The following is a 14,251-nucleotide window of genomic DNA, read 5'->3' as shown; positions in this document are numbered from 1 at the left end:
TTTGTTGCAAGAGAGAGAACATCTTAGAATAGAAAACAGGAAAAAAAAATTCGTTTACTTTTCTGTGCTAGGAAAACACTAACCACTCTCAGCATACCACGAGGGGAAGTATTGATGACAAACTCTGATACGGAAAGTATTGTAACCATTAGCCCAAGTGCAGCACAGCACATATGTGATATCCTACTCTGAGACATGAACATCCCTCTGTGGCACAGTTACACAGTGTCTAGCAGGTTATTGGGAGCTAGGGCAGGGATCCCACATTGTAAGAGAGAAAGCAAGAGAAAGCAACCTTCCACTAAATGAAGAAAACCTCTAAAATACCAGTCGGATCAGTGGGAGAAAGTTCATCGAGCACTACCAATTAATTACGTTTACTTATTTTACTGGGATTATGCAGTAGCAGTAGCTTTTATATATAAATGAAAGTTAGAATGACTAGAAAAACATCTGAGTTCTCATCAGTATACCTTTGCTCTCACTCAGTAGACTATTTTTATATTCTTATCAGTAACTAAGGTACTGACTTTGCTTTAATAGGGTTTGGGATTGTTCACTAGTGTCCGTGTATAAATTATTACTGTTTTTAACAACCTTGGGCCAAAAATATTTCATGTGGCCATTGAGCTGTTTGTGGAATACTCAAGTAGGACCCCCAAATAATTTTAGAAATAAATTACTAACACTTAGAATTTACTACCACACTCAGAGGTGCAATTTCTGTTAATAGTTTTCTACAAAGAAGAATATAAAAGCAATTGCAGCTGATGTAACTATTTGTAGCCAAGCTTCCTACAGAAGAAGAGTCACTATAATTAGGAATTCTACCTGTTCAAATGTTCATTTAATTTTGATACATTTAAAGCCTGTCTACCACTTTCAGAGAAAGCTAACTGAATGGATGACAAGTCGCAGATAAGCAGGAGCTATGGGACAAGAAAGAGACCTGAAAGTGGCCAAGCTGAGGCCAAAGCAGCAGCCTGAGGTTATTAGACTCCAGAGCATCCACAACAGCACAAGCTCTTACAAATATGCCAGCTTCAGATACTTCAGAGTTCACTCCTCATTGAAAAAATAATTTAAAAATGAGTCATCAAGCAGTGGGAAATCAGGCTCCCTTCATGAGTTTTGGTGCTCGTTCTGCTACTTGCTTTTTTATTTTTTTCTGTTTTGCTGCATTTCATTCTCTTTTTTTATTTTGTTTTTTTTTTTTTTTCTATTCTCAATATCAGCTACTAGATCATTTCTCTCCACCATTTAGTTATGTTTACAGACCATGAAATCCTGCCTACAAATATTCACTAATGAGACTTTAATAATGAGACACTGATAGCGATTCACCATTCCTCAGCTGAAGCATTTCAATAACCAGAGAGTTATTAGGAAGAAAAAAAAAATCAAAGATCAAATATGACAAAAGATTTGCTGAAGGAGCTCCTTCAGGAGGCAAAAAGGATCATGCATGTAAGGCACATTAGGAACTTCTAAGTTATCTTGTTAAAGAAAGAACAAACAAGTGACTGCTGTAGCACAGCACAAATCACACCATACAGACTGGCTTAGTGCACTGTAGAATTTCTGAGCTGTAATAAAATGTGGGGTTTTAGGTACATTTTTCTCCTCATTGATTTTACAAGAAATGTGTAACAAATAATCCCCAGATTTGACTTTTAAAAGAGCACGTTAGCTCAGGGAAATGCTTTTGTAAGAAACTGGAGGAAGCAGAGTTGCAATTGCCATTGCCTGCCCTCTTGAATCTTTTCTGGGTTTATATTAAAGGCATAGAAATCTAGTAGCTGCAAGGAAGACTTTGCTTTGTTGGGATTTGGGGGGGGGGGGGGGTTGGTTTGTTTGTTTGGGGTTTTTTTTGTTTGTTTTTTCATGGTTTTTTCCCTTAATGTTACATGAAGTTTCTCGGAAGGATTTGATGCATTACAAGATGTTTCCACCGTACGCATTGCCTTACATTGTTGCACCCTTTATGTTCACTAAAGAGAGAACATACAGCTGTTGTTTTACAATGCAGAAGAAAGACACATATCTGGCAGTCAGTATTACAGCTGTTTCCAGGAGGGATTTGCACCGCCTTGTATGCTGAATTAATGGGTGGTTTTGTGAAGGTATTCCATACAAGCTAGTAATGGGGGCTTTGGAGGATGAATAAAGGAGGGAGTTTAGAAAATCTCTTGAAGCTGGTTAGAAAGGACTTTTTCACACACATGACTATTGCTTCAGTACAAAAAAAAGTTAAAAAACATTCATCAAGATTTCATTCTGTGGTTAATGCACTTCATGGCCCAATGTGTTGCCTTATAATCTTGGCTTTCTCTGGCAGAATTTGCCTCTGGCTGCAAGCTTTTGCAGAGGTAAAATTGATATATGACTATAAACATTTAGCCTTACCTAATTGTAACATGTCAAATACTGCAATTTGTGCAAGTGTGTGTGTGCATGTGTGAGTCATTGTGTGTGTGTAAACTACCATACATTATATTTGTCCTGAAGATAAAGAGAAGAACTGGAATAAAAGTTATGTAGTGAAAAAAATCTAATGAGGAAGTGTCATGCTAGACTGAAAGCATTAGTAAGTCATTATTGCTGTAGCTGTAATTATTATCAGTTTCTTCAAGTACCATGATGTGACTTCTAATTTCTTTTTCTGAACAAAGGTCCAAGTAATATTTAATCAGTTAAAAACCCTTGAAGGAAACTGAGGCCATCATGAGTTCAATTAATCTTCATGTTCCTTGCATTCTTGGCAAGTTTATATTTCCTACTAAAAACTCCACACATCAAACTCCTGTAGTTTCTGATTCATTGTTTATTTTTTTTTGCATGGGATTTAAACCTCTGCAAAAGCCCATTTATCTCTTAAGACCCATTTAACCCCACCATGGTAAATCTTACCCTTAAAGCATGAGATATAAACAAAACTATCTTTTCCTTATACAGATTTTCACTTAGACCCGTTGGAGTTATAGTACTAGGCTCTGTCTTTCCAAATGCTAAACAACTTTAGGTACAGAGTCCAGGAAATTCAACAAAAGGCATGGATTTTTCCTTTCTTCAATTTTAGGAAGTTTTCACACCATCTACCTCTAGGTTTCTAATGTAGAAGGTTACTTAAAGTTAGATGATTTTCTGCATGGCCAGTGGAAAAACATGCTTCCCTAGGTTCTGATTTGGAGCACCTGTTTGAAGCTCCCACTGTTCTGGACAAGTCCTAGTGTTCAACTAATGTTGAGCATCATCAGGTGTTGCAAGCAGAAGAGTGAACCTCCAAAACCTATGTCAAGAGAAACTGGTATAAAAAGAGCTGAAAAAATTCACAGACAGCAGACCTGTTAAAAGAAACTGAAAAGGCAAGGATGTAACCTTTAATATCTTAACAGTTCTGGATGCTGGGGGAAAACAAGAGAGGTGGACTGCAGACAGTGGTCAGGATTTGATGCTTTCCATAGGCAGCTTCTCTTATTACCCCTCCTGGAGGCCAAATATAGGGCTACGCGGTCCCTCCCAGCAGAGCATTTCTTATGTTCTTTTAAATACTGAATTGAAATTATTTCAGAAATAAAAATGAAGTATGCTTATTAATGGCCTGGCAACTGAATAAAATAAAGTTCCTTGACAGCAGTTTTGCCTCCTACCTTTCCTTTAAGGAGTCCTGAAGGCACATGTGAGAGAAATGAATCATTATATTTAGATTTCTGATTGGATTCCAGTGGTTTCACATCAGGGATCAAAAGGTCAAGTGAAAAAAATGTTATAGTAAGCATCCTGCTAGGTCATTTCTGTAGATTTATTGCACAGCGTTGGCAGTTAACACCTTTTTATGACATAATGCATTTTAGATATCTACCTTAAGATGCGCTGAATCACAGCCTGAAAGTGCTTATTTGTCTCTATTGAGAATAAGGTGTGGATTACTGGCTCTAATGTAGACATTCACACTGGAGATTTCTGCAGTGAAGTGAGATGAATCATGACAATTCAGTTTAAACAGATGCTTACTTAACTGGATAGACTGTCACTCCTTGCTTTGGAAAATATGTTTAGTTTATTTAGTTACAAGAAAATACACAAGCATAGGAAAAAAAATCATATTGAGTCAAGCCAATTTCTCATCAAGTCCAGAAATCCATCTCCAAAAAAGCCATTAGTAGATGGCCAGAGTACAACAGCAACCATTTCCAATAGCCTGTGTCTTGGAGAACGCCTTGAGGACCTTGTGAATCAGAAGTGTTATTTTTGTGCTCAATAGCCTGGACAGTTTGCACCTATGAATTAGACCACAGAAAAATCCACCTTTTGCCACATTTGAGTTAATGTAAAGCATGTAATATAAGAATGCAGTCTATACTGTATCCCAGCGTAGGGTCTGGTATTACTGCAGCTTTCTGGAGCATCTTGAACTGCCTGACCTGGTCAAAACACAAGTTATGGTCTTTAAGCCAAAGAAAGCGTTTGTCAGGCTTTAGTATAACTTCATTGATGGTTTCTAGTTTTATTTTTCTGATCCAAGAGGCTTACTGAAGAAGTAGATAGCATAGAAAATCCAACTTGCTAGCTTTCCTGTTTAATCAAACATGTTTATTTTTGGTAGTCAGCACTGATAACTGAAACAAAATTTGAGGCCTGAAAAAACCCTAAGTAAGTTACAGGTTTGCAGGTTTTAGCTGTCTACATTTAATCTTTTTTTGCCAAGAGACAAATATCAGTTTAATTTATAAAATTACCGTGAGTTTATTTTTGTTAGTTCCTTATACATATTTGTATGTCCGAAGTAGGTAATATTCATCTAACAATTACCTTTGACGAATTCTTTGATTTTACTAATAGGAAATTGAAATGAATGAAGCTGTTTTCCAGCCCCATGGCTACACAAATGAATGTGAATATGATCTTGATTAAATATATACCTTTACAATTGAACTATGCATTTTTTCCTTTCTTTTATTGATGCTGGAGACCACTCACTCATACAACTGTTTTAGAGAGCAAGTGAGGCTATTCATGTAAAAGCAGCTCACCTACATAAGTAAAGATTTCATATAAGGCCAATACTATTATATATTAAAGGAATGCAAGACAAATCCTGGGGCAGTTTGCATTTTCTTGTGTATTTAAATGTCTTGAGCTCCATAAAATGTATCACTATAACATTATCACAACCAGTACACTCGTTCAGTATCCACACCCTTTATCAATTTTTCATTTCTTTTGTGAAGCCTCTATTAAGAAGAAAATATTTCAGAACGTTCAGATATTTTCTGGATCAGTGAACTACAAAGTACACAATTTGATATAGGATTCAAAAACCTTTATGTTTTCTGACTGTTATTCCATTGAACAATGTAGAAAAATTTTAATTTGTAAAAATCAGAAAGGGTAGAAGAAAAAGGGTAATGACACTTCCTGTTTTTGTTGCTTTTCTTGGGGCAAAAATTCCATGAAATAAGCTGATTTAATTATTTGGTTTGGGTCAGAACTGGAAAGCACAACAGAAAATAACACACTAAATTGAATAATGACAGCTTTTTGAAACAAGGTTCAGGTCCGAGAGATTTAATAGACATATCAATTGAAGTAGCAGTAGCTTTTTGGCTTGCTTTTCCCATTCCAAGTCAGTTTACTGACTGATAAGTTATTACTTATCACTTTGTTATTATTTATAACAAATGATTATGAATAGGAACACCTGTTTCATTATGTCTAAACATGGTCCTTCTGATTCTGTTCTGCTCCTATTACTTTAAAGCTACTTGGTTAAATTGTTATTGCGTGCTGGCCTGAAAAAGGCTGAATTAAATAAGTTAGCTTTATGAAATGCCATGTTCTTTAACAAGAATTACTCAAACACAAAGAGGTACTAATGGGTCCCAATGTACATATCTGCTAATCCACGTTTAAATTATCATGATCTGCCCATAGCCATACTGGAGAAGAAATAAGTAGGCTCCTCAAAGCTTTCCTACTGGATCAGCAAAATTGCCTCTGAGTTTAGAAAAAGGAGAAAAAATGGCAGAGAAAGGCAGAGATCCAGGACACAGTGTCCTGCTTACTACCTGAATTAGCTCAACATGCAGAGGACAGCAAACTCTTCTGTTTACAAAAGAAGGCTGATGAAACTACGCTGGTGGGGGAATGTGGGAGGAACTATGACCTCTGAATGGCAATTAATTTATCTTGATCCTGTGATAGTGCAAGAGGCATACCAGCATTGTAACGTAGACATTGATGTTGATTGAAAGTGGAAAGCATAGACATCATAGACATCACACATCACATTGGGTGTTTTCACCCATTACCATGGAAGAACTGCCTTGATGTGATCTCTAAACAACTGTCATTTCCATTCTCAGTTAATAGAAATGATGAGACAGTCTTAGATCATATGAAAAGCTTCTGGTTAGTATGAATAAGATGAAGGGTACGTTGATGGTGGACATCATGATTAGTGTGTATTCTTGAAATAAGAATCATCTGGCTTAATTCTTGAATTCATGGCTTGGGTTTATGCTAAGTCAGCATTGAGATTCATATTGTTCTCTTAAAAGGTATGAATCCATGACAACTGTGTTACTTTACAAAAAATCACCATTTAACAGAAGTCCATTGTCTGCACACATCACAGGCACAGCATGTGATGAGATGTGTGAGAGTGTAAAAAAAAAAAAAAGAAAAGAAAAAAAGAAGACTGAGAATCCTATTTTAGATTTTAAAAAGAATCAAGTTACTATTAAGCAATGAGTATGTACTTGTCACAAAGCCATTTTAGAAGTTATGAGGAAGAGTATCATAGAATCATAGAATCATACAGGTTGGAAAAGACCTCTAAGATCATCGAGTCCAACCGTCAACCCAACACCACCATGCCCACTACACCATGTCCCTAAGGGCCTCATCTACACGTCTTTTAAATACCTCCAGGGATGGTGACTCCACCACTTCCCTGGGCAGCCTGTTCCAAGGCCTGACCACTCTTTCAGTAAAGAAATTTTTCCTAATGTTCAATCTAAACCTCCCTTGGCGCAACTTGAGGCCATTTCCTCTTGTCCTATCGCTAGTTACTTGGGAGAAGAGACCAACACCCACCTCGCTACACCCTCCTTTCAGGTAGTTGTAGAGCGCGATGAGGTCTCCCCTCAGCCTCCTCTTCTCCAGGCTAAACAACCCCAGTTCCCTCAGCCGCTCCTCATAAGACTTGTGCTCCAGGCCCTTCACCAGCTTCGTTGCCCTCCTCTGGACGCGCTCCAGCACCTCCATGTCCTTCTTGTAGTGAGGGGCCCAAAACTGAACACAGTATTCGAGGTGCGGCCTCACCAGTGCCGAGTACAGGGGCACGATCACCTCCCTGCTCCTGCTGGCCACACTATTTCTGATACAGGCCAGGATGCCGTTGGCCTTCTTGGCCACCTGAGCACACTGCCGGCTCATGTTCAGCCGGCTGTCAATCAGTACCCCCAGGTCCTTTTCCTCTGGGCAGCTTTCCAGCCACTCTTCCCCAAGCCTGTAGCGTTGCAGGGGGTTGTTGTGGCCGAAGTGCAGGACCCGGCACTTGGCCTTGTTGAATCTCATACAGTTGGCCTCGGCCCATCGATCCAGTCTGTCCAGGTCCCTCTGCAGAGCCTTCCTACCCTCCAGCAGATCAACACTCCCGCCCAACTTGGTGTCGTCTGCAAACTTACTGAGGGAGCACTCGATCCCCTCGTCCAGATCATTGATGAAGATATTGAACAGGACCGGCCCCAGTACTGAGCCCTGGGGAACACCGCTCGTGACCGGCCGCCAACTGGATTTAACTCCGTTCACCACAACTCTCTGGGCTCGGCTGTCCAGCCAGTTTTTTACCCAGCGAAGAGTGTACCTGTCTAGGCCGTGAGCCGCCAGCTTCTCTAGGAGAATGCTGTGGGAGACAGTGTCAAAGGCCTTACTGAAGTAGACACAATATGGAGTAAAATAATGAGAGGAAAAAGCATCTGTGCTCCTGCAGTAGGTAAAAGTGTTCTGCCATTTAAGTATATTATGTATCAGTAGATAAATATAAACACACATTAAAATCTCATATAGTTCTTTTAGCAGAGTATGGATGGTAGGTAGAGCTTTTATTGCCTCAATACAATATTTGTTAAATGTTGTCCTTTTTTGGTCTCCATGACCTAATCATGATTCTGTAGTATTACATGCAGGTATATTCATCATTTAAGAAACACTTCTGCAAGTCTCTCCACTGTCTCCCACGGCATTCTCCTAGAGAAACGGCGGCACTAGACAGTGGAGGGACATGGTGTAGTGGGTATGGTGGTGTTGGGTTGACGGTTGGACTCGATGATCTTAGAGGTCTTTTCCAACCTTAATGCTTCTATGATTCTATAAGTACATGAAACCTGTGAGTACATACAGATGTAATTCTAACAAAGCTGTATAAAAAATATCCCATGAAGTTTGGAATATGAGTTTATTTCCCCCAAATTAAGAAAACTTTGAGTGAAACTGTTGGAAAAATAAATTTAAAAAAAAAAAGCAAACTGGGATTTTGTAACAATTTTTACAGCAGCTAAGTACATGAGAGCTACATGACAATAGGCCAAATCAAAGGTCCATCTAGTCCAATAGCTTCTTTCCAATCATGACAAGGAGCTGAAACTTAGAAAATGATCATTTTCTAAGCAAATAGAAATAATAATAATAATCGATTCTTTCTACAACATACTCTTCTATATTCCAGAAATAAACAGTTTAGACTTTTTGGGAATTGCAGGTTTTAATATCCCCCAATGGAATTTGTCTACTCATAATTTCAAGGGTGAAGGGTAGATCCTACTTATCCTGAGAAGTGATAAATCTACATTTTCCACAGTTTTGTGGACCTCATTTATGATCCTACAAAACATCACTCATCTCTTTTTCAAAGTGAGGAATTCTTATCAATTTCCTTCATGCAAGCTATTCCATTTGTCTGATCCTCCATGTCATTATTCTCAGTACTCTTCTAGTTCTTCTAATTTTTGTTGTGATAGTAGTATGATTAGTAGATGTACCATTAAAAATTCATACAAGGAATCATCCAATGAAATAGAGATGTTCTTTTGTTCTCTAGCCCTTTTCTAATTGTAGCTCAACATTCTATTTGTCTTCTGATCATACCAAAGACTGACCTTACTCTTTCAAAGAAATACCTATAGCAATTCCAAGATCTCTTTCCTGAGTATTAACGACTAATTTAGAGGTCCTCGTTATATACATATTATCATAGGGTGCCTTTTTTTTTTCTGTGTGTTGATAATTTTGCGCTTTTCAACAAAAAAACCAGACAAAAAGCCATGAAAATTTGAAATCTAAAAAACAGCACAATACATATCACGCAAATTTGGAAGGAATTCATAAAACCTGAAGAATGAAGCAGTAGGAAATTATTTATAATGTGTAGAACCTGGTAGTGTAAGCTAAAGGCAAAAAATAATATCTGTGGTTTAGAAGAATGTGTTCAGTATATGTCGAGGAAAAAAAAATCTACAGTTCACTAAATGGATAACATGGTTAATAACAAGGTCGATAAGTTAGAATTGTTTGATAAATATTTTTGTTCTCTATTTGGAAAAAGAAAATCAGGATAAAATGCTACAACACAATGTAATGCTTTCCACTCCATTAGTAACCAAGGAAGATGTTAAACTTATATTAGTAATACATATTTGTTACCAGAAAGCTTGGATAACAATTTACGTCTGAATTTTGCACAAAGGAACACTTTTAATTAGTGCCTTGAGACATAAATAAACTCCTAATGACATTTTGAAAATACTTAGGAGCTGAAGTCCTTTTCATTTTATTGGAGATACGTGCCTGTGTACTTAAAAAAAAAAATCTGATGAGCATCTACCTACATTTTACACACCTAAATACTTTATAATTCTAATTAAAAATCTTTTACAACTAATAATTACACCATTAACTTATCCCTTCTGGTGGCTAAATTGAACACCTGCCTTTAATTATGATGACTTGGAAAAGAGAGACAGCCTGAAGATTACAGGATTGTAGAATCGGAAATGCAATGTTACATGAGTACATTTTGTTTAAATAAAACCATCTTATCAGACAAGTGCCCAATTATCATTTGTATCAGAAAATATTTAATTTTACTCTTATTAGCTTTCAGCAAACATTAATTTCAGTGCATGTAATGGGGAAAAGCAATGATCCTGAAAGCAGAAATCTCAGTTATAGATGACTTAGAAGCTTTTGGGGAATCAAAATTACTTCTCTTCTGATTGAAATGATTTCTGTTTTCTGATTATGCTTGTAGATTATGGGCAAATGCTCAGTGACATCAGCTTGTATTAATCTGTGAGCAAGGTAGCTTAGTAAAAAGCGTACTGCAGAATAGAAACTGATTATAACAAAACAAAGCAACTTAATGATCCCAGGCACTGTTGTGTAAATCTGGGTAAAAAGTGCTCTCAACATTTGGCCAATGGAGCTGTCATTTTAATCTATCTTGGAAAGTTTAAATTATGCCTGAATTTTTGACAATCAAAAATATTCCTACAACGTAGGTGAAGAGTGCTATCAAAATGAAATCACTTACTTCTTCTGTATGGGTGTTGTGGGCTGGATAGATGCCTTGTATTAAAGAAGCAGGCTAAATATGTTCGTTACACCATGCACATTGTTGTTTTTTAATAGGAATACATGAGAATGACTTTTGAAAAACTGTATCTCAGCTCAAATTATGTTAATGACTAGTGCTTGTCGTAGGCTCGGATAATTATAGGCTACATCTGTAACATCTGTAAGAGGAAACTAGATAGTGTTGGGGCTTGAACTTGGCATTGGCAAACAACCACGTACACGGTTATGTTGTTAATACAGACCCTCTCATAAAACAAAGGATTGGAAGGGACCTCTGGAGATTGTCCAGACTCAAAGAAGTGCCAGCTTATATGTTAAAACACTTTGCTTGGGGCCTCATCCAACTCAGTTCTGAAAACCAGCAAGGCTGAAGATTGCACAGCTTCTCTGAGCTCCTGTTTCTGTGCTCAGTCACTCTCATTGTGATTTTTTCCCCTTTCTCCTTATATTTAAGGAGAATTTTCCTTTTTGCAGCTTGTTTTCACAGCCTCTTGCTCTTAATTGTACACCACTGAGAAGAGCCTGGCTTTGTCATGTCTATAGTTCTCTGTTAAGTATCTCAAGACAAAAGTCTCCTCCTTGTCATTCTCCTCTCACAGCTTCAGCCTCTCCCTGTATTTCTTAAATCCTTTTATTTCCTTGGCACATTGGATTGCATTTACTGATGTAGGCCGTCACTTGCCGTGGTAGGTTCTCTAGCCATCATGCTTTCAGCTGTGACTAACATCCAAGCATCCTTCACTTTTTGAAATTCAGATATAAAACAACCCTTTATTATTGTGAATTTCTATTAGAACATCTGAATAAAAGCAGAAAAATATTTTTATTGCGTCTAGTCTAAAATCATTTGAATTTCACTTCAGACTGGATATCTTAGCTTTGAAATACTATGCATTGTTAAGCTGTGTAAATGTCCTTTGCAGTGTTCAGCTTTGCTTCTGTGTCAGCTGTCTCCTAATTTCCCCATAACTCTTCTCTCTATTCAGCCATGGAGTTCTTGCTTTATTGTTCAATGCTTTGATTTCTATTACTATGAACCCTCTATTCCCTCCACTTGTGCTTCCTTCTTCTAGAAAGTTTGGAATACTGAATCAAGGGTTATAAACTCAATATAAAAAATATCTTGCAGGGTTTGTGTATATTTCAATAATTCACTACTACCATGAAAATGAGGAATAGTCTACAAAAATAATATTAAAAACAGAAGCAAAGGCAAAAGAATATTGGAACCAAGGGTGAAGCCGTTATATTTTACCAGTTGATGCTATTTTGATAAATCAGCTGATCTGCACAATAAACACAAAATATAAAACAGATGTTTCATCCATCCCTTCAAATCTTCAGGACTAGCTGATCAAAACCTGAATCCAGATTTGAATTTGACCATTGTTTCACATCGTCTTAAGTAATGATAACAAAGTGCTGCATGTTAACATCTTAAGTGTGGAAGATTCAAAATCAGGGCAATGATCACATCTCAGAAACACTTCTAGATAATAAGTTGGATTTTGGTTAATATTTCTTTCTTTAGCTTACTGTGACCGTGCTAAAGGTGGCATACCTGGCCCTGTGCAGATGTCCCTCAGCACTAGAGAATCCTTGGATGATGAGGAATGATTAAAGAGGCATTTTTAATTAGTCATTCCCCATGAGAAGGTGGATGATTGTCTTCAAACCCAGGAAATTCTAGCTGTCAGCATGAAAGGATTATTTGCAAAAAGTACATATTAGAAAGCTGTTAAAACCCAAATTTACTCCTGAGCTGCATATTTAATATGTTTACAACATAAATAAAGATTTACCCCATTCTCTTTATGCAATCTCATCTTTCAGTGATGACCCGGAGAGCTGCCATCTGAGCCCAAAGAAATAAACAATCAAAAGCACCCAAAAAACAGGTTTGGAAGGATGTGATGGGAGATCTATTTGTGATATGAGACCTCACTCCTCTGGAAAGTCAAATTTGCTGGAGTAAATTCCTTGGCTCTTTTTGGTTTGTACCTTCCTCAGACACATCACCCCCTTTCACAACGTCACTTTGAAATGAGCCACCAGGAAATTGCAGTTTGGAAGGAAAGTAAGAAACTAACGCAAAACTCCTTGACCTATAGAAAGTGACGGGCATTGCAGTGATGACAGTAGAGTGAGCATGATGGGAAGTTTCCATAGAACGACCCACAAGAAAATGTAGGAAAATTGATAAATATTGGAAATCACTAGGTATAAAATATTGCTTTTCCTTCAAAGTAAAGCCACAGCACACTGTGAAAGAAATTCCAATTATTACATCTAATTACAAAGAAGTGTAAATCACCATGGGTTTTTATTTCTAAATCTGAATTCTAATAAAAAGAATAATTAACATCTACACAGAATATTCTGGTGCAGCCTACCTGAAATATTGATTTCCAGGATATCATATAGTCTGGCAGAAATTAATGCTCAGCAAGAAGCTTAGAGAGAAGAAACTGAAAATACGAGAGGGCTAACAATATTTATTTGTGAAATGTCCCAGTTATGTATGGGTTCATCCAAAGGATAAAGGCTTTTCCTCTAATATTTCCTCCGAATAAGGTTAAGGCTTTGAATCAGCAGTGCACTTAAAAGCAGTTTTTAAAATTCTTCGCAGCTTAGGGATGGATTTTAGCTTGTATTTCTGCATTTTGCTGAATTAAAAAGAAAACTACAGGAGTACCTAAGAATGTATGAAGTTATGAAGGGGTCAGAGTACCATCGGGTACCATGGAGAAAATATTTAGGATGTTAAATAAAATTTATAAAAGAAGGAAAAAATGTTGAATATAGAAAAAGAACATGGAAAAATCCAAAAGAAAAGCCATAATATTTGATAATCTTTAAAGCAGGATATTAAGGCACTGGGAAATATTTTACTCTGTCTGGAAAAGTAATGATCTAATACTAAATCTTTTCTTTCCTTCAGATGCAATGATATATAATTATATGTAGTGATATACATCATAATATAGACAACACCTAATTCATACATGTTTATATTAATTGAATAGGAGCTGCTATACTCTGGAATTTACTCTGAAGACTGAATACTAATGGAAGATTAAACAGGCACAGATCTGGGAAGTTGTAATGAGACCCCTTGTAAAGAGGGTACAGAAGGGTGAATTTTGGACACTGAAACACTGAGTACTGAGTCAATCTAATCTAAGTCTTCCTAACCTGATGCAGCTCCATCTCAAAAATGTTTATAGCTGCTAGCTAGTGGTTTTTGTAGCCTTATTGCTCTGACAAGAGGACTATTCCCCACTTCATTGCTAAAATGATTGGTAATCTCCTAATTTCCATATACCTTCAGGGTCAGAATTGCTGACAGCGAAGCACTACTCAGACATTCCTTGGGGCTTCCTGAAAGGCACCAAAAGCTAAACCACTTCCAGCTTACCCAAAAATTGTTTTTCCATAGCTCTTTGTGCTTCCCTTCTCTATCTAGGATATCATAGATACTCCTTGTTTTGAATGCACAGTGAGCATGCAGTTTTGGCTCTAAGATTTTGAGAGGGAGATTGTAGTGGGCTCTGTGAGCCCAAGTAAAAAGGACTGATGTAGTGTGAAATTAGAGTTGTAAGTGATTAACACA

Source organism: Calonectris borealis, chromosome 1 (assembly GCF_964195595.1).
Source record: "Calonectris borealis chromosome 1, bCalBor7.hap1.2, whole genome shotgun sequence".
Taxonomy (NCBI): domain Eukaryota; kingdom Metazoa; phylum Chordata; class Aves; order Procellariiformes; family Procellariidae; genus Calonectris; species Calonectris borealis.
Note: the sequence above shows the minus strand (reverse complement) of the source record.